Source organism: Protopterus annectens, chromosome 1.part0 (genome assembly GCF_019279795.1).
Source record: "Protopterus annectens isolate FY-2018-M chromosome 1.part0, PAN1.0, whole genome shotgun sequence".
Classification (NCBI taxonomy): domain Eukaryota; kingdom Metazoa; phylum Chordata; order Ceratodontiformes; family Protopteridae; genus Protopterus; species Protopterus annectens.
This window is the reverse complement of record NC_056725.1, coordinates 1,579,794,877-1,579,816,494: the sequence shown is the minus strand read 5'-3', so window position 1 is coordinate 1,579,816,494 and position 21,618 is coordinate 1,579,794,877. Positions and strand designations below refer to the sequence as shown.

General features: G+C 38.0%; 1 protein-coding gene across 4 annotated transcripts in view; it reads left to right on the top strand.

Moving 5' to 3' along the window:
* The window catches only part of QKI (QKI, KH domain containing RNA binding), a 1,466,119-nt gene that overhangs the window by 769,609 nt on the left and 674,892 nt on the right, over window positions 1-21,618 (top strand). The gene's annotated exons all lie outside the window — the stretch shown is intronic.

Here is a 21,618-nt window from a genome sequence, read left to right as displayed (position 1 = left end):
TTTTGTTCTTACTACACTCCACGAAGACATGGCAGAAGGTACACCATCTAACATTGAGATGAACTATAGACCGGAGGCTGGTCTACGTATTGCTGAATCAAATTACAGACCAGAGGCTGGTCTGCGTATTGCTGAATCAAATTACAGACCGGAGGCTGGTCTACGTATTGCTGAGTCTCATTACACACCGGAGGCAGGTTTACTTAATGATGTTAACCTTTTGGATAGATTTGATGTTTGTATGAATGATACTACCAATCCTCTTTTAACGTATGAAGTGAATACTGCTGAGTCCGCTTCCTCGGTCAGCATAGATGAAGCTGACAACTTGAAGAAAGCTTTGGATAAACTTGAAATGGACTTTCTTAAACTTAAGCGGTTGCAGACGCAGAGACAATATTTTGAAGTGTGTTTGCAAAGGAAAATAGTACCGAGAGGACTTTGTGTTCTGAAGATGCCCACCCATTGAGCTCTATACCCGGAGTTGTTAGCGAAGTGGCAGCTTTTTAATTTAGAGGTGAGCACTAAATATATGACATTGCTTATAGATTTTTTCAAACCTGAGGAGGAAAGCCTCGGGAAATCTATTAAAGAACAACAAACCACCTTGTACAAGCAGTTCACTAAGGCAGCAGTAGACTTTTCACTTGATGCCATATTGGATAGCATTGCTATTTGTGAAAGGAGAACATTGGCACAAAAAAGGGGTAAACTGGATAGGGATATGAAGGATTTCTGGCTGGGTCATGTCTTCACATGGCCTAGAATTAGTAACAATGACAGACATGGTATTCGGGGTGTTGGAGGTAATGCAGGGACAGGAGGTGATACTAATCCAGGGTCCGACTCCATTGAGCCTACTGGGTCCAGAGGTAGTGCTCCAACACCCATACAAGTATCTGGGAGAAGGGAGGCTAACACATCAGTAATACTGAGCCTATGCCTTCCTGTAATGTTAACACACCCGTTTCTAATGATACCCATAATAGCAATGATGTGCATCAACCAGATGTAAGTTCCAAAGATTTACAAAGGACTGATGTTAGTGCATCCACAAGTGGCAATGTGAATGGAAGTTTTTTATTAGTTCCGTTTACTCATACCTGTGGAGAGAGGTGTGAGGGGAGGGTACGATCAATCATTCGAGGGAGGCAGAAGCAGAAAATCTCCCCCGAGAGACAGTCCAATCGCTCCCTCAAGAAAATGTGGAATCAGGTCAGGACTGCTTGATTTGGAACATTTCTCAATGAGTTTTGGACTCTTTGAATGTTCTGCCCTTAATAAAGGGCTAAGTTTTATACCCACTAGTTCTATTGATCTTACTGATGTATTAATTGATTTAAAGACGTTCACCAGGAATGTTATGTTAAAATTAGAATTTGGAGGGGATGCCTGTATGGGTGATGCTAATTTCAAAAGGTCGAGTACCTATGTACCTAGTTACCACCCATTGGTGTTGGCCTTTGATAAGCTAGTTGAAGATGACTTGCATAAAAGCTTTGGTAAGGTGCAACATGTTGATACATCTCAGAAAATATGGTCTAATTTGAGATTTAAAGAACGTGATGCTTTGAGAAGGTTACAATCTGACTCAGATATAGTCATCAGACCGGCTAACAAGGGTGGGCCTGTTGTAATAATGGATAAAAACAGTTATCAGTCATCTATGAGGGAAATGCTTAATGATGTTAACTTAAATTTTATAGTAATATTAATAGTGATGTTACCATCATGTTGAACAGAATCAAAGCTATGTTGGATGACTTGGTTAAGAGTGCATTGATCACTGCAGAACTGTATAAATATTTAAATATTAATGACCCATTGATACCTGTGATACAAGGTCTCCCTAAAATCCACAAGGATGGAAATAACCCCCCCATGAGACCTATAGTGTCTGGAAGCGGTTGGTGTACAGAACCATTTTCTGTTTATGTAGAGAGAGATCTTCATCCAGTTGTTGACCAGAACCTTTTGATTTTGAGAGACACTAAACATTTTTTAATGGATTTGTATGTTTTCACTAGTGGGTTGAATTTAGATATAAACTTAATCCTTGTAACCTTGGATGTGCAATCCCCCTTCACAGTTATACCTTATGTGGAAGGGGTTGATTATGTGAGACATTATTTGCTTAAACATGGCACATATGATGAGAGATTGCTTGATTTGTGATAGGTCTCTTTCTAGAAACCATTCTTGAAAACAATATATTTTTGTTTGAAGATGTATTCTATCTACAGCGTGATGGCGTGGCTATGGGCACACCCTGTGCCAATAGCTATGCCAACATGTTTCTAGCACTTTGGGAAGAAGAGGTGTTGTTTCCCATGGAGTAGTTTCATAGATATGTGCCTTTTTATCAACGTTTTGTGGATGACGTCTTTTTCATTTGGACAGGTGACAGATCAGTTGGAGAAATTTGTAGAACAGATGAATGATACCACTACCTATCTGAAGTTTACTATGTTTTCTTCCCCTACAAGGGTGGTATTTTTAGATGCCTTTGTGGAAAGGTTAAATGATGGTTCCTTCAACACAGGAGTGTTTAGGAAGGAGTGTCACAGGAATACACTTCTACATAGGCAGAGCATGCACCCTAATTACGTTTTTCGTAATGTGGCGAGAGGACAAGGAATGCGTATTTCAAGATTGAATAATACTGATACATGTTATTCGTCTGAGATGGTAAGTTTGAAGAATAGGTTTTTGCAATGTGGATATGGTTAGCAAGATTTGGATACAGGGTTACATGACAATGATTCCCTTAGGTTAGATGGGGCTAAGCCCTATTTTTCTAACGCAAAAGTCCAAAATACAAAGGTCGTTGCTCTGCCAAAACCCAGCTAACGTATAGAAAAATCAAAAGCAGAACAAAATAACGTAGCTGGATACTGCTGATGATATAAAACAGTTTATTACCACAGAACAAACAATCAATATGAGCGCTTTCGGGCGATTGCCCTTCATCAGATAAAAACTCACGCTATAAAAACTTCTTTTTTAAAAAACACAATAACCAATCACAATTCAGAAAAAAACCCGCCTTTTACATAGTGTGGGCTTACATTAGGACTTCCTTGTACCAAGGTAGAGTTGATAGTGGAGTTATTGACCTTAGTATTGGAAATAACATCTTTCAAGGGACAGATAATGTATATAGGCAGGCACAGGGGATAGCCATGGGCATCCCCTGTGCCAATACATATGCTAATCTTGTCCTATCCCATTGTTTTGTGATCATGTTTGGAAAAAGCAACTGTTCATGTATCTGCGCTTTGTAGATGTATTTGTTTTATGGAAGGGGGCCAGTGAGGATTTGTTTAAGTTCATTGATTACCTTCACACTACCACTTCTTTCTTTAGATTTAGTGTTAAGATCTCAAGAGAAGCTATTGATTTTTTAGATGTATGTTTGATACAAAACAGTGATGGCTTTTCTTCGAAACTATTCAGGAAAGAGTGTTGGAGGAATACTCTATTATCAACGATAGCATGCATCCAAGGCACACCTTTCCCAATGTGGTACAAGGTCAACTGAGTAGAATCTCTAGGATTAGCAAAGATAACACACAGTTTGAGGAAGAGATTCGATATCTTAGTGACTGTTTCTCTAACAGGGGTTATAATGAGAAGATGGTTGGTGACATCATAGTGAAGAATAAACCACTTAGGCAAAATAAGTATAGACCTTGGTTAGATCTAAAACACAATGCAGATGATAGATTAGCAGATAATGCTCCTAGATTTGATGGTCACAAGGTGGCGCTCACCTATGGTAGTGATGCTAGAGGGATTTGTGACATCATACGGAATAACTGGAATATAATTGCCAGTGATGAAGGTTTGAGAGAAATTGTGGGAGTTCGTCCTCAGTTTATTTATAAGAGAAATAGGAATTTAAAAGATATGTTATGTAAGGAAAGGAAGGTGTGAGATCTAAGGACCGTGGATCTTGTAAGGCTTGTGGATATATTAAAAAAGGGGTAGAATTTACACACCCCACTAATAAGTTGTTTTTGTTTAGGGGTAGGGCGACTTGTAGGACCACAGATGTAGTTTATTTAGCAGAGTGCTGCTCGTGTTCGAGTTTTTATGTTGGAAAGACTAATCAAATGCTGAAGGTTAGAATTCTTCAGCATATGTCAAATATAAGGAATAAAGATGAACATAACGCCTTATATAGGCATGTTAGGGATCACCCTACACATAAGTTTACTTTTAGGGTTATTGTAAATTTGAGGTTGACCCATAGGGGGGGAGACATAAAACTAAATACTGAGTTAGCTGAGTCCAGATGGATCCTTGAGTTAACAGCACATAGGGATCCAGGGCTAAATGATGTTGTCCCCCTTAAGCCCACACTATGTAAAAGGCGGGTTTTTTACTGAATTGTGATTGGTTATTGTGTTTTTTAAAAAAGAAGTTTTTATAGCATGAGTTTTTATCTGATGAAGGGCAATCATATTGATTGTTTGTTCTGTGGTAATAAACTGTTTTATATCCTCAGCAGTATCCAGCTACGTTATTTTGTTCTATTTTTCTAACATTAGGGATGATGAGAGAACTGCATGTCCTACTCAGAATTCAGATATTAAGATACCCATGTTCTATACTACAGATAATAGAAAGACCTATGAGATATTTAACAAACATTGGGATGTCCTTATGACAGATCCAGATATCAGTAGTATTATTGGTGAGAAACCCAAGTTTAGAAATAAGAACAAACGTAACTTAAAAAGGATGCTCTGTTATCCACATGTTGACCATAGGGATACATCTAGACCAGCGACCATTCCTTATGGTGAATGTAACTTTTGTGGTTACATAGACATGACTGGGAAATTTACGCATTCCTGATACAGGGATAGAATATTGCTTCAAGTATACAGCGAATTGTAATACTTAACATGTAGTCTATCTCGCTGTCTGCACAATCTGTCAATCATTTTATATAGGGAAGACAGATACCTTAAGAACAGGATTAGAGAGCACATTTAGAATATCAGGATTGGTTTGGTTTCCAATGCTTTAGCCAAACATGTGATTTTGACAGGACAGGATCACGTCTTTAGATTCATGGTAGTGGAGGTTATTCAACTAAACTTCTGGTGGGGGGGGGGTTGTGTTAGGAATATCACTGAAGAAAGGGAAGTTAAATGGATTATGCGCTTAAGAGCTGATATTAGACCCTTTCTTAAGTCTGAGTATGCGTGTTAGGTAGTTGATTTAACTTTTATGGATTGTAGTATTATTTAGTAATTTTAAACTTTGGTAATAATTTTATCATAGTTATTATATTCCCTTTTTCACCCTACGGGTACATGTATATATGTCCATATTGATTTTTGTATGCCATATATTTTGTATTTTATATATGAAGCAGAATGCATGACTGTTTCTAACCTTGTCGCTTTAATGTGGAACTATTATTTAAAAGTGTGACATGATGTCATAATTGTTTTAGCAAAGGTATTTAAGGATTCATTAACCAACAGCACATTGTTTTAATGGTCTGAGGAAGCTGATTTGTGAAAGCGCTTACCATCTATGTGCACAAAATAAACTGCAGTTTTGGATTCTACGTCTGAGATTCATTTTAATTGAACTGACCTGCATGGTTGTCTTCGCTGCTTTAGATATATATATATATATATATGTTGTGTGTATATGTGTATATATTAATGTGTGTGTGTCTATATATATATATATATATATATATATATATATATATATATATATATATATATATATATAGAGAGAGAGAGAGAGACACACACACACACACGCGTGTGTGTGTTTATACATATATATATCTCCCATCCTAATCACCAAAATTACAGTACTCCAAAATTCACACCACTGAGACCAGTTCTCCAAAACGGCACTTTGCCGATTTTCATGTCCGCAAAACGTCTGCTTTTATGCTGTCTAGTGCACCATACCAGTTATGCAGGATGGTGTACAGCTTGTTATCATAGTAGTGTGATGTTGGAGTTCGTATAAATTATTTGTGGGGGTTTGGAGGGACAGCCTCCCCCCTGCAGAAATTAGAGAAAAATAGGGATTTGATGTAGTGAGTGTTATGAATTTTACTGATTGTCTTGTCGGTATCTTGTGTTTTGGCAAAATGCCGTTTCGGATTACTGGAGTTTCGGAGAACTGGTGTGGGCAGAGTGAGTTTCAGAGTACTGTAATTTCTGCGATTAGGATGGCATCCATATATATATATATATATATATATATATATATATATATATATAGATATATAGATATATATATATATATATATATATATATATATATATATATATATATATGGTTCTACCTGACATAGTCGAAACCACACAACACCGACAACCACATCACCGACACCACATATTGGACAGTCCATAAACACGAAACCACACATAACCGACAACGAAATAACCGACGGTACACAAACACGAAACCCCATACACTGCACACACCACAATAACAATTAAAACAAAACACATCCCCATTCCACAAACCACACACACAACACAAGCACACCAAAATCCTTACAAGCCCACACTAAACCTTACCTAACCCTAAGGTCCGTCACTGCTCACACCCTTACCCTAACCTAACTCACTTAACTCCACCCCCTATAACCCTAACTCACTTAACCCACCCCTATCGCCTCCTAACCCTAACTCACTTAACCCACCCTATCGCCCTAACCCTAACTCACTTAACCCCTAACCCTAACTCACTTAACCCACCCCTATCCCCACAGACCGTCAATCTCCACACTTACCTGCCTGCGCACCGTCCGTCAATACGCCCGCACTGACACAGCCTTTCCCCATGTCGGCATCCTCGGCGTTGGTGTTGTCATTCGTCGTGTCGGTCTTCTGCACTGTCGATGTTCTGCCACTCGCGATCGCGGCGTCGGTCTTCTTAGTTTCGATTCTGAGGAGCTCTCGATTACGGTCTTCTGCGCTGTCGACGAAGTCAGGTAGAACCATATATATATATATATATATTTATTTATTTATATGTGTGTGCATATATATATATATATATATATATATATATATATATATATATATATATGTGCGTGTATATAATATACACACACACGGTGTTTTGAACTAAGCACATACCTAACCTTAGGTTTGTCCAGTCCTCTCTTCCGACTCCTAGAACCAGGCAGCACTGCTGGGTATCACTCCCAAGAAATCTGGAATGAATTACTCCCTCACCAAATCCAGAGCAAACTTGAAAAAGCATCTCCTCAAGGAAGTGTTCTGAAAGTGCTCTCACCACAAAGGAACAACTTATAGAAATGCCAAAATTCTCCTGCAAATTAGTTTTTTTTTCTTAGCATGCCTTACTCCTCAGTTATAACTTAAATTTAAATGTGAATCATCTGTACACTGAATCGTCTCTCTTCCTTTCTTTTCATATAGTAAATGCTGTGAATACTTTTTTTTCATTGTAAGTCATGTTTTGATGTTTGTGTTTACAGTTTGTTTGACTGCCATCCTTTTCTTATAGGTTCATAGGTGTTTACTAGGCTAATGAACACAAGTGCCTTTTTAAGCCTAGCCATGCATCCCAAATCTCTGACAAGCCCTGGTACCCTTGTAAGTGTTCTTCAGAGTTATTTCACTTCTGTGCAATTAACCCATGATCCATTTTTTTTATACTAATCGCACACTGAGGCTGATGGCTATCCAGCTGGATTTGAGCTGCAACCCTTTTTAACAAAATTAGGATGTGCCTACTTAAAGGCAAAATGCACTAGAGAGAGTGAGGTCAGAACTTCTAGGAGTACTTTTGAAAGAATGGGGCCAATAGTTTGAGTATGATTTCATCTAGAAACACCTGTGCTGTGAAACCAGCACGTCAGGGCTGGGTTTCAAAGAGTAATTGGAAAAGTTTCATCCCTTAACATGGAATTTCCTTGGCTTGGATGGTGTGAAATTAGTTCTACTGAGAATAATGTAGTTTTGATGTTAGTATTTAATGCCATGTTTGCAACGTTTTTAGCAGCTATGGCCTAGTATCCGCAGTATGTCTAAGTTATACATACATATATTCTGCTTTTCAGGTTATTGTCAGTTCATATTATAAAAGGTACTTTAAGAGCTACAGATTTGTTTTTGTAATCACCTCACCGCTTTCCTTGAAATAATTAAAACAAAAAGGAAAGGCTTACCACATGGAAGTGATCACAGTGTTTGTACTAATGTCTAATGAAAGTTTGACTCACAATTTCTGTGAATGAGAGCGTGTAGTTTCATTGCTACATATTGCTGATGAGATTTTTTAAATTAAAAGTCTTGATTAGATTGTAGTCGTTGCAGTTAAGAAATAGGCAAACAGCAAGTTGCTGAGTTATTGGATACAACAGATTTTCTTTTTCAAGGCTTTAATTCTTTGGATAGACAGAAATTAATGTGGGTATGTTGGTTCCTTAAGGCATCTTGATTCGGAATAGATTTTCATAATCACAAGATGAAAAGAAAACATTAATGTTAGGTTATGAATATGTGGTACTGTTTGCTAAATCATTGTAGAATTTTCTGATGCATTGCTTTTCGAGTAGAACACGAGATTTTAATCGCCTTCCACTTTTGTCGTGGTGTGTGTCTGCTTTAAGGAGATTTTAATACAGAAAAAAACAATAATTGCTGCATTTCACATAGATGTAATATGAGTCCGATGTCATTTATGTCAAAATGTTCATTACGTTTCAACAGCACTGAGGTATCTGTCCTTGCCAAAAACAAGGGAAAATAATTTTATTTCATGTTTGGCTTTAACATATCCTCAAAAAGTATTTTCTGGCACCAAGATGTTGAGATGTAAGTCTTGTTGCACAAAACTGAGATTCCCAATATGCGAACAAGATACTGTGTGCCTGTTCAGCCCAATTTAGTGCACGCAAGTAATTTTTATCTCATTTTACATTTTTTCATTATTTTATCCTAGTCTGTCTATTATCCGCAATGTCTTGTTATACAGAGGGACCATAAAAAGTAACAGTTTTTAGTGAAAAACATATTGTGTAACAGATAGGTACAGGCTTGCTATTTGTGCAGGCTTTATGAATTGCATTACATTTAAAAATAAAAAAATATTCTTTTTATTTTGTGTATTAAATTCCAATGCATACAGTGCTTTTTTTTACTGTCTGCTTTTTAGATTTTGGACATTTAGCCTCTAGTGACAGTCGTGTCACATTACCATGGTTCTGTGAACATGGTGAGGCACAGTTTGTCCTTGTTAATATTTGCCTGAAAACCCCTATCCAAAGGGTAAATACTGCAGAATTGTCGAGTCAGATGGCCATGTTCAGACGCCTGACCGGTTTTCATTATAAAAATTGGCAGCAAGAGTTAATATGGCCTTGCCACATGCTGTGCTTACTAGAAGCCCTGTAGCCTTTGTAGAGAGGGACAAGTAATAGGCTTTATACGAGACAGTAACTTCAGATGTTATCAGATTGCAAGATATATTCCTTCTGAAGGCATCAAACCCATCAATCAGTAGTGTTCAGTAAACCAAATTTTTATAAATTAGGAAGGAAAGGATCCTTTTTGTAAGTAGATGACATTCTTGCAAATGCTGACATGAAGGCAAATTTGTAGAAGTGAAAATGCTGATTCTGAAATATGGACGGATTCTTTTTACATTAAATTTGTTTGCTGTGCATCTACAAGTCGTGAAACTGACTTCTGCTTCTGTAGCAAGGGTAGACAGCTGCTGACACCAGCAATGAAGAGAGGCACTTGTGCAGATTTTGCCTGACACTGCAGATGGGAATGTATTTAACAGTGACTCTGTAGTCATCGAGTTCCTTTTCTTGCAAGATGCCTTTCAGATCTGTGCTTCTTTGTGATTATTGACAACCGTAGTCCATTTTCTTTTGAAGTATAGGTGTATATCCAAGCATTGTATATGTCTTGCTCCCACTGTGCCTGGTACTTGTATGTCTTTTAAGAATATAATTCCTAATTTCTGACATTGCTCATAAAACGTATTCTGATTGACAGGTGGCTCTTGGAAGCATCTGATGAAAAGCTGTGGTCATATTTCACAGCTCATTATGTCAACATTGCAGTAAGTAAGCAGTTATTGGTTAGCGGTTACAGGGCATTCATTGCGCATGTTCTTCCATCTGGGTGACTTCTTATTGCCGATGTATGCATATTTGGTTAAAGTCACGGCAGTAGCAGCTGGACTGATAAAAGTTCACATATAGTCCTTCGACTTGTTGACATTATGAATGTCTGTGCCTGCTGCTTTAAAATGTAGTATTGCTGGATGGAGTGGTGATTAATGAAACAATAATCTCAAGAATGTGCTTTAGTTTGTTCATCTCAGTGTGACTTGGTGCAAACCTCTGTCTCTCTTCAGTCCCATGATAATACTGAGATATTGCCATGCCTGATTGATGCAGGTGTTACTCTGCTTTATGCTTTAAAGCTGAAGTGTGTGTGTGTGTGTGTATGTATGTGTGTAGATTTTATATATATATATATATATATATATATATATATATATATATATATATATATATATACATTTCTTTTTATGGTTTCAGTACTTTTTGATCCTGGGCCCTTCAGCCACTTGACGCATGGTATCTGATTTAACCTTGCCGACCATGATTCTATCACCTAGTGATCCAGAGGGCCTCGTATGTAAACATTATTAAAGAGGAATTGCAGATATATCCAGGGATGTGTATGGATGAACTGCTGGAACAAACCTCACAGCCTGAGGATTGAGCGCACTGACAGTGCTATCTGTTTACACAGTGTCTTCTCCTTGAATCGCTTCCCTTCCATTTTCTTTTGTGACAAAGATGTTGGCCTGGAGTTTCTGAATTAATGCCTCCATTGTAACTTGCTCCTTTATTTGGAAGTTTTAGGATTCTGCACATTTTTTCTACTTATTAGACAAAGTAGATGTGTGACTCCTGTCTTTCTTTAATGCAGCACCCTGCTAGCATGGTAGGCGTTAATGTTTCTTAAATATTATTTAGCAGCCAAGTACTGTCCAAGATTCATTACGGACTGTAATATCTTACGGGCAGGATTCAACTATAGCTCATTGGATCCAGGAAAAAGTGTGTGACACCAGTATTTTTTACCCTAAGACGTTTGATGGTTGCACTTGGGAGCCATTTGCATTTTCAGTTTAAGCTAGACCAGCCGGGATCAGTTTAAGGAAGCTTGATATATTTTGCATTGTTTTGTCTGGCTTGATATGTATATTGATGCAGTTTTCATAGTTTTAGCATGTCTCAAGTAATGTTCCCTGCTGGCTAGTCTTCTTGTCTTTCCTGGGATCAGCCCCCCCCAACCCCTTCATTGTCCCTCACAGAGGAGAGAGTCATATTGCTCAGGAGCGCTTTCATACTACAGGGCTCACATTATGTTGTTGATCCTGTCTTACATTGATACTTGTCAACTTTTCACACCCCTCATGTTGGTTTCTGGAATAGTAACAAAGATTGAGCCCCTGCCCTCCCCCTAGCCTTTACTCACAGATCATGTGTGTGTGTGTGTTTAAGTGGGAGGGGAGTAGTGAACACCTATTTTTTGATGAGGGTGAGCCGGGCAAAGTGCATTCCCATATTTCCCCTTACCACAACACTGGCACCTGAGGGAGCCATACCAAGGCTAAGTGCAGCCAGACCAGATATACTCGGTTACCTTTAGGCAGGAACCCAGACGTCGCTCCTCTCTGCATTAGACCCAGCTGTCACAGAAATGGCAACAGTGCAGTGTAGTGCATCACTGTACTTCTCTGTTGAAGATTTTTATGTACTAATAGTAATCATTTCTTGTATACATATTTATTTTACTCGGAGTTGTTTGTTTTGATAAACAGTTTTTCTCTTGCTGCTGCAGTAAATATTGTATGTTTAATGTTTTTATTATAAGTGCTAATGAAGTACACACGGTAATAAACATGAACACTATTGTTATGCTGATTTTCTGAGAAATGTGACCCAAAACGTTTCCGGATAATTCATCCTGAAGTCATTTACGGTGCTGCTGTGGCCAGAATTTGGCCTTGACCAACTTGTTTAGAGGTGGACAGTGGGGTTTACATAGCCTGTCTTCCTTAGTATGAAAAAGCCGAAGCGCCTGAAATACACCAACACTGAGGTTTAATTTTGGAAATATGTGCATGTATGTGTGTGGGGTCAGATCTTTTTCATTTGTAAGGTTGTCCTGCTAAGTATTACACTTTAGTATGAAGTATCCCCTGTTATGGCATCCAATGAGTCCCTACTTGGAGAAGGCTGAATCAAAGAAAAGGAACCAACAAAACGGCTCAGGGTAAGGAAAGGTGCAAAATCAGCAGAACTGTAGAACAAACAAAATGCACCAGTCTTGCACTAACAAACTTGTATTTATTTATAGAATAAGATACAAAATAAAAAACATAAGCGCTTTCACGATCATTCCTATCGCTTCACCAGAGAACTAAACAATTAAAAGTTGCAGTTCATGTAGCATTTCAAAATTGTCAGCTGATATGAACAAGCCAATAACAAAAGACCCAAAACTTAAAGGTCCACAGCAACCATAAAAAAATATAAAAAACATATAAGAAAATTCATTAAGAATGTCACCAACAATCTTCATATATAAAAGAGTATAACCATTAAAAAGTCTTCATGGATGCCTATGTAATAAAAAAGTATAAACAATTTAATAAAAAAGTATGAACTACCTGAAGTAAGAAACTTCTAAAGGGTATAAAATGTGAGAAGTTAGAAACTTGTGAAATGTAAAATGACTATATTAAACTTAAAAATGCTTGAGTCGACGTGACTTTAAAAAGGGCTTCAGGGATGTAGTCCCATTCAGGCCTGGGGGTCTTTCAGCATTGAGTACAAGTATCCATTTCTGCTCTGCACACTCAGTATAGATTTCAATGTCACCTCCTCTGATATTGGCATGTATAACCTGAATAGATAAAAATCTAAAAGTATGTGTATGGTCCATCTGCTTAACATGGTTCACCAGGGCATTAGTCTCTTTTTGATTAATGATGTCCCTCCTATGCTCAAGGATCCTGTCCTTCAGCATCCTGTTTGTTTTGCCTACGTAGTATGCATGGCATACTTGGCAGAATGAAAAATAAACCACATTGGTCGTGCTGCAGTCAAAATAACTAGGGCATCTGAATGTAAAATGCCATGTTGGGTGTACGTATACCATGCTGGTGTGGATATACTGACATGCTGTTCAGTGTCTACAAGGAAAAGTGCCGGTGCGCATGAAAGGGGAAGGTCTAGTTAGTCATTTTATTACAAAGATGTTGTTTCAGAGATTGGTTATTCCTCAAAGAGAACATAGGGGCATTCCCAACTTTATCTATGAGTCCTGTTATTTCCTGTAATATCCTTCAATGTCTTTTAATAATAGATGTGAATTCATTAATATTGCTAGAGTACTGGAGAACAACTCTAAAATCTTCCTTGATGGGGGCAGATTCATTAGACTGTACTATGTTACTAAAATATGGTCTACACCTATTGTCCCTGTGTAACCATGCTTCATCAATGGTAGCATCACAATCTCTGTCAAGGAGTAGCCCCTTGCTAAAAACTCTTGTTTGACAGCGTAAAGGGCTTCCTTTGCTGCTCTTCATCGTTATGGTGCCTAAGCACCCTAAATATCTGTCCCTTAAACACATTTCTCGGAACATGTCTGGGGTGCATACTCTTGTTATGTAACAATGCATTCTTCCTAGTGGGTTTTCTAAAAATATTGCTCTGTACATCGTATAGGTCCGATTTCTTAATTAGTACATCTAAAAAATTAACTTCAGTTGTTGAGCAGGTGTAGGTAAACCTTAAGAAGTCAGTAGTGGTGTGCATATAACTAACAAAGCTTTCAAATTCATGTGTGCACCTTTCCACAGCAAAAAGATATTGTCCACGAAACGGACAATACCACAGGATGTTGTCAAAGAATGCATTGTTGGTTGACAACAAAAAACATTGCTCCCATGTAACTAAAGCTAGGTTGGCGTAGCTATTGGCACACGCTCTGCCCATCGCTACGCCAGTCCTCTGTAAATAAAATTGGTTTTCAAAGACGAAAACATTATTCTCCAATACATTATCTAACTACAGATGAATGAAATTTTATTGTCATTAAAACATCTATTGGAGGTTAAAAAATCGATCACTTTGTCAATGCCCCATGCATTCGGTATTGACGTAAATAAAGATTCAATATCCATGGATACAGACATATAGTCACTGTCAACGGTAGCTAACCTATTGTACAACTTCTCTAAGGTTTTGGTATCCTTAAGAATTGTGTGACAGTTATCAAGTAGCTCATGTAAGTTACCCTCCACAAAAATGGTCAAGAGTTCGGTGCACCCACCTGCACCGGACACAATAGGTCTCATTGGTGGTGCCCTATCATTCTTGTGTATTTTGGGGAGACCATAGATCATAGGAACTAGTGGAGTATAAGTATTAAAAAACTTAAACAAATGCTCATCAATCATGCCTGCCATTAACAGATCTAATGAGATGAGTCTTTTGTTAGATGTGCCGATACTTACCAGTGCATTTCAAAAAGTGTTGCTAATTGAATTATGGAAAAAGTGTCTTTTTTAATTTTTGATCTGCTAATGACAGGCATGATTGATGAGCATTTGTTTAAGTTTTTTAATACTCATACTCCACTAGTTCCTATGATCTACGGTCTCCCCCAAAATACACAAGAATGATAGGGCACCACCGATGAGACCTATTGTGCAGGTTGGTGCACCGTACTCTTGACCATTTTTGTGGAGGGTAACTTACATGAGCTACTTGATGACTGTTACACAATTGTTAAGGATACCAAAACCTTCTTAGAGAAGTTGTACAATAGGTTGGCTACTGTTGACAGTGACAGTATGTTTGTATCCATGGATACTGAATCCTTATTTACGTCCATACACTATGCATGGGGCATTGACAAAGTGAGAGATTATTTAACCTCCAATAGTTGTTTTGATGATGACAAAATTTCACTCATCTGTAGTTTGCTAGAGATTGTATTGGAGAATAATGTTTTCATCTTTGAAAACCAATTTTATTTACAGAGGACTAGCATAGCAATGGGCACGGTGTGTGCCAGTAGCAAGGCCAACCTAGCTTTAGTTACATGGGAGCAATGTTTTTTTGTTGTCAACCAACAATGCATTCTTTGACAACATCCTGTGGTATGTTCATTTCGTGGACGATATCTTTTTGCTGTGGAAAGGTGGCACACATGAATTTGAAAGCTTTGTTAGTTATATGCACACCACTACTGACTTAAGGTTTACCTACACCTGCTCAACAACTGAAGTTAATTTTTTAGATGTACTAATTAAGAAATCAGACCTAAATGATGTACAGAGCAGTATTTTTTAGAAAACCCACTAGGAAGAATGCATTGTTACATAAAGAGAGTATGCACCCCAGACATGTTCCGAGAAATGTGTTGAAGGGACAGATATTTAGGGTGCTTAGGCTCCATAACGATGATGGAGCAGCAAAGGAAGCCCTTTACGCTGTCAAACAAGAGTTTTTAGGAAGGGGCTACTCCTTGACAGAGATTGTGATGCTACCATTGATGAAGCATGGCTACAGAGGTACAATTGGTGTAGACCATATTTTAGTAACATAGTACAATCTAATGAATCTGCCTCCATCAAGGAAGATTTTAGAGTTGTTCTCCAGTACTCTAGCGATATTAACAAATTCACATCTATTATTAAAAGACATTGGAGGATATTACAGGAAGTACCAGGACTCATAGATATAGTTGGAATGCCCCTATGTTCTCTTTTTTAGGAATAACCAATCTCTGACACAACATCTTTGTAATAAAATGACTGCAACTTGACCTACCCCTTCCATGCACACTGGCACTTTTCCTTGTAGACGCTGCACAGTATGTCAGTATATCCATACCAGCACGGAATACGTACACCCAACATGGCATTTTACAATCAGATGCCCTAGTTATGTTGATTGCCGCACGACCAATGTGGTTTATTTTCCATTCTGCCAAATATGCCATGAATACTGCGTACGCAAAACAGACAGGATGATGGACAGAATCCTTGAGCATAGGAGGGACATCATTAATCAAAAAGAGACTTAATGCCCTGGAGAACCATGTTAAGCAGATGGATCATACACATACTTTTAGATTTTTATCTATTCAGGTTATACATGCCAACATCAGAGGAGATGGCATTGAAAACTATACTGAGTGTGCAGAGAAGAAATGGATACTTGTACTCAATGCTGAAAGACCCCCAGGCCTGAATGGGACTACATCCCTGAAGCCCTTTCTAAAGTCACGTTGACTCAAGCATTTTTAAGTTTAATATAGTCATTTTACATTTCACAAGTTTCTAACTTCTCACATTTTATACACTTTAGAAGTTTCTTGCTTCATGTAGTTAATACTTTTTTATTACATTTTTTATACTTTTTTATTGTATAGACATCCATGAAGACTTTTTAATGGTTATACTCTTTTATATGTGAAGATTGTTGGTGACATTCTTAATGAATTTTCTTATATGTTTTTTATGGTTGCTGTGGACCTTTAAGTTTTGGGTCTTTTGTTATTGGCTTGTTCATATCAGCTGACAAGTTTGAAATGCTACATGAACTGCAACTTTTAATTGTTTAGTTGTCTGAAGCAATAGGAATTATCGTGAAAGCGCTTACGTTTTTTATTTTTTATCTTATTCTACAAATACAAGTTTGTTAGTGCAGGACTGGTGCATTTTGTTTGTTCTACTGAATCAAAGAAAAGATAAGAAATTTGTGCAAGGCTATACTTGCCCCTAGATCTTGATACACAGCTTGACCTCCTGTATTGATTTTTCTTTTGTCTCTAAGCATGCGAGATATGCAGTCTTTGAAGAATGTGGGACACTTCCTGATTTCATTAAAACTGCTTTGAATACTTCCTTTTAGCTTAAGTTCAACTGAGTTCTTAGATTTTTTTCTTTGTAAGCAGTGCAGTCGAGTGCATCAGTGCTGGTATCTAGTTCTTTATGAGCACAAGCATTAATTTCTGAATCTCATCGGTTATTTATTCACTTACGCTGTGCCTGCTCAAAGATGGATGTGCTAACATTTACAGCGATTTTTGTTAGTGTAGGAGTACATGGAATGAATTACCTGGGCCAGAATAATGTTTTCCACAGCAAAGGTGCTGCAACGCTAATCAAAATAAAATAACTACTATGAACGTTTATATACCTTGGTTTAATAGAGCAGCTGTATCAGCTAATAAATTTAGAATGCCTGTTTTGTCACTTATGATACAAGTTTAATCCGTCTTTAAGATTTAACAGTGAAAATATTGGTGTAGTACAGGTAAACTGCAATACTGAGGTGCTTATCAGTCTACCTGAAAGTATTAAGTTCTTCCTCAATTTTTTTTTTACCAGTTTGTGTAAATGGTTTGGGTGATGACCCCACCAGATGGCCACATTTGCTGGAAGAATCCCTATTGTAGTGGCTCTATACTGAACAAGCAATCTGTACTCAAAATATTAAAACTAGCTGCATCAATCTAAATCCTAGCCACCAAATTCATAGAGAAAAAAACCTTAAAAACTGTATTTTTGCAAGGTGGACCCCCCCCCCCCCCCCCCCCAAAAAAAAAAAAAAAAAAAAAATCTCCACTACTATAAATATGCCAAATCAACCATTGCACACCAGTGAGCAAAAGGGCAAATTCTTTTACCCCACTGTCTGCAGTTGCGGACAAAACAAACACTGTGCCATAACTCATAAGCAGTTGAAGTTAAATGAATAGAGTTGAATGATTCACTTATATTTGCTAATAGTGAAAGAGCTGCAGTGTCAATGAACTACAAATGTTAATGAAACAGTTCCCCCTGGAATCCCTCTGGAAAATCTCCCACACAATTCCAATATACAAAGGTGGCAATTCTTCTCACTTAACTACCGTCCAGTTGCCATACTATCCCTCCTTTCAAAAATTTTTGAGAAATGCGTTCATTCTCAAATACTAGACTACCTACTAAATAATCTCCTGGCTGAAACACCACACTGATTCCGCCCAAACCATAGTACCACTGCTGCCCTTAACAGTTTATCCAGTAGTGTAAATCAACAATGAAACAAAGGGAATCTTGTTTCTTCTATCTTCTTAGACCTCTCCAAAGCCTTTGACATGGTCTCCCATTCCAAAGTACTAACCGCACTCTCAGAACTCGAACTTCACATCTCCACACTGTCATGGTTTAAAGATTCTCTCTAACCGTCAGCAAGCTGTAAAATTGGAAAACACCCTATCCCCCTTCTCTCTGTATACATAGGCATTCCACAGGGCTCCATCCTTGGACCCTTTCTGTTCACCATATTTACCAACAAGGTGCACAAGGCTACCCTCCATCACAACCTAGTCCCATATGCCGGTGATTCTACCCTAATCTGCTCTGCCCCATCACTGCAACTACTACAACAAATCACCCAAGAATCCTTTTCGGCAATAGAAAAATGGTTTTCAGACTCTCAACTAAAACTAAAAAAAACAAAACAAAAAAAAAACTGTTATTCCATCCCAATAAGGCTACTGACCCAATTCCATTATTCAAAATAACATCCTCCAAAAATACCCCCATCACACCCATTGCCAAAACTAAACTAACTAGGAGTAATCGTATATCACAATATGAAGTTCGACAAACGTAGCTCAAGCCATCACAAAGGTTCCCAAAAAGGTAGGCACTCGATAGATGTAAAAATTACCTAACCTCGGAAAGTAAAGTCACAATTGCATGAACCCACCTACTCTCCACACTACTGTATGTCTCCCCAGTACTAACCAGTCTAAACAAAGATGACCTAAATAAACTATCTGCTATAACAAAATAGCAAAATTCGCCACTGACTCATCACATAGATCCCATCACTGCCAATCCCATAAAAAGCTATCCTGGCTAGAATTACCAAACCTGCTAACTTTCCACCAACTTACTGTAGCCCACCAAATCCTCTTATCACCCCAAAAAATCCCCATCCCTACATGGACGAATCCACCACTATACCAGCAACCGTCCACTAAGACGTTCCAACAAATCACTCGACATTACTAAAAGCAGTTATAACTGTGGGGATTCCCTCTATGCTGCTAATGTTGCAAAAACATGGAATACACTTCCTCTAGACATGCGGTCACTATAAATCACCCATGACTTTAAGAGCATTCTTAGGTTACATTTCTCCAACTTGTGGTCTTGCTCCTGTACTAGCCCTGGGTAAACACTACCAGCACTCTTGCACACACCTCTTCTCTCTCATCTAAACTATCTCTTTTAGTACTTCTACACCCAAAGGCAGACAGAATGCACATTAGCATTATTAGTGCTGCATATTCTTAGTTTACTGTGCATCATTGTGTGCCAACTGCTGCTACCATCTAATATTCTCACCACTGAACATAAGAGATTTGACTGTATTTACGAAAAGTATAAACTTATCAAGAATCTTGACACTTTTTACTACGTGTAGTCGTAACTATATGTATAAATCCATGTAAATACAAAATGTTGTGCAAGTGATGCAGTTGTAAGTCTCATATTTGTCTGTATTACTCTGTTCATCATAATGGAGTACTAGTGTGTCTGCTACCTCTACTTAATATTTTCATCATGTTATTCTATGTTGAACTATCTACTTTTTTTTTTATTATTATTATTATTGTATGTTATTGCTCTATAGAGCTTTTTTCCCCGGGGCTCTGCTGAAAGCAGGCAGCCCTGCCCAGTCAGAAATTTTCCCCGTAAACGAATGTAAAATGAGTAATAAAATAGTTTAGTGTAATGCATCAAAACCACATTTTCACCAAGTGAAGCTCAACTTAGTAAATGACATTGTTTATAAGACAGTGCCCTGACCTCCCTTTATCCATGGGATGTTTGTAGGAGTGAAGGAATTGAAGCTTCACGTGCAGTATGTACACCTTTTTCTCTGAAAGATGGAAAGTTGTGTCAGCATGGTTCAGACAGTTTGGATGACAGGTCTAAAAGGCTGCCTACTGCTTACAGACACTGTATACTTTGCATGACACCAGGCATTTCATGTGAAAATGTTATTTCAAGCACTGACTGATTTTTCTAACAGTATAGTGCCGTATTGCTCATTTCCTATTTAGTCCTTTCAGAAACTTTCCCTGTAGGTTTTCTGTGCTCGACACTTTGAGCTTATAGTACGGCTCAAAATGCGAGGTTTATGTAGACGTGTGTGCGCTGCATTTCATTTTCTGCGCAAGTCAGGAGCTCGCTCTGTATTTTGAAGTAATTGGAGAGTGAGATCAGTTTGATGTAAAATGTCTGTTTACAGTAGCTCTGGGATGTTAGATTTACTTACAGGTTTTTAATAAACTAGCTTACTTATTACTGATGGTGTGCAGTTCTGTATTGACCCTTTTACAGCACTACATAGGTTTGAGAAATGTTAACACGTACTTGATGTACACATGCATAACCTTTTGTTATCCAAGTAATGCTTTCTCAAAGGAAAACATGCATCTCTAGAGCTGCAACCAGCACTGAAAGTAATAAGCAGAAAACAATAGAATTAACTCTCACATTATCTCCCTGCATGCTGCCAGATGAGAAAACAGTTGAATCACTTTATGTGTTTGTGAATTAAAAATGTACCTGTACCTCGTCCTTTTTATTATTTCAGAAAACTGTTACAGATATGTTAAGCTTCATCTTTTTGTGGTGAAGGAAAGTGTTTCACTGAGATTGTTTGTTTGTGTCTTTCGGCTTTTCCCGGTTAGGGGTTGCCACAGCGGAACTCCGGTCCACTAATGATTGGCAGTTGATTTTTACGTACTGGCTTGCCAGGCCTGATGCACAACCTTCAACGAAGGTACGCCCATTCACGCATGTCTCCACTCAGAAGGCGCTCTAGCTGAAAATCGAACCGGACAGCGTCTTATTGTGAGGCGACAACGCTACCGCAGCACCACCACCATGGGTGTTTCACTGAGATTATGTATGAATAAATATTATAACCCTGCTGTCCCAGTAAGTGACTAGCATATTGCTGGAAATGTGACAAAACAGTAGTGTGGTCATAATAGTTTTTTTTTTTGTCAGGTGCGCTGCCTTGCCACTTCTTCAAAGCTGAAAATTTCCCATTACAGAAGTAAGAAAGTTGGCCAGTGTTGCCTGTTAAATTACATTGTCACACTTGTAGTGAATCTTAGCATCTGGTGAGTTGTGCTACAGTACAGCTTGCCCTAGTCAAGCCTTATTTATTTGGGCCACTTTTTTATTGATTTCACAGACCAGATTACATTTAGCATTTCCGTTTGTGATTTCACCTTGGGGATGGGTCCATATATTTGTAGATGCATTTACTAAAGTCTAGGTAAGCTTTTTACATTTTCCTTGAATTGTCCCTGAGATAAAAGATTACAACTAATCCTAAGTTGCATTAGCATAAGGAAATTTGATTTTATGAGATGTATTTTTAATTGAAGAAAATAGTGAAAATGTTTGTAGGTGGGGTGAAAATTCTAATCGTCACTTTGTGCCCAACATAAATTATATTTC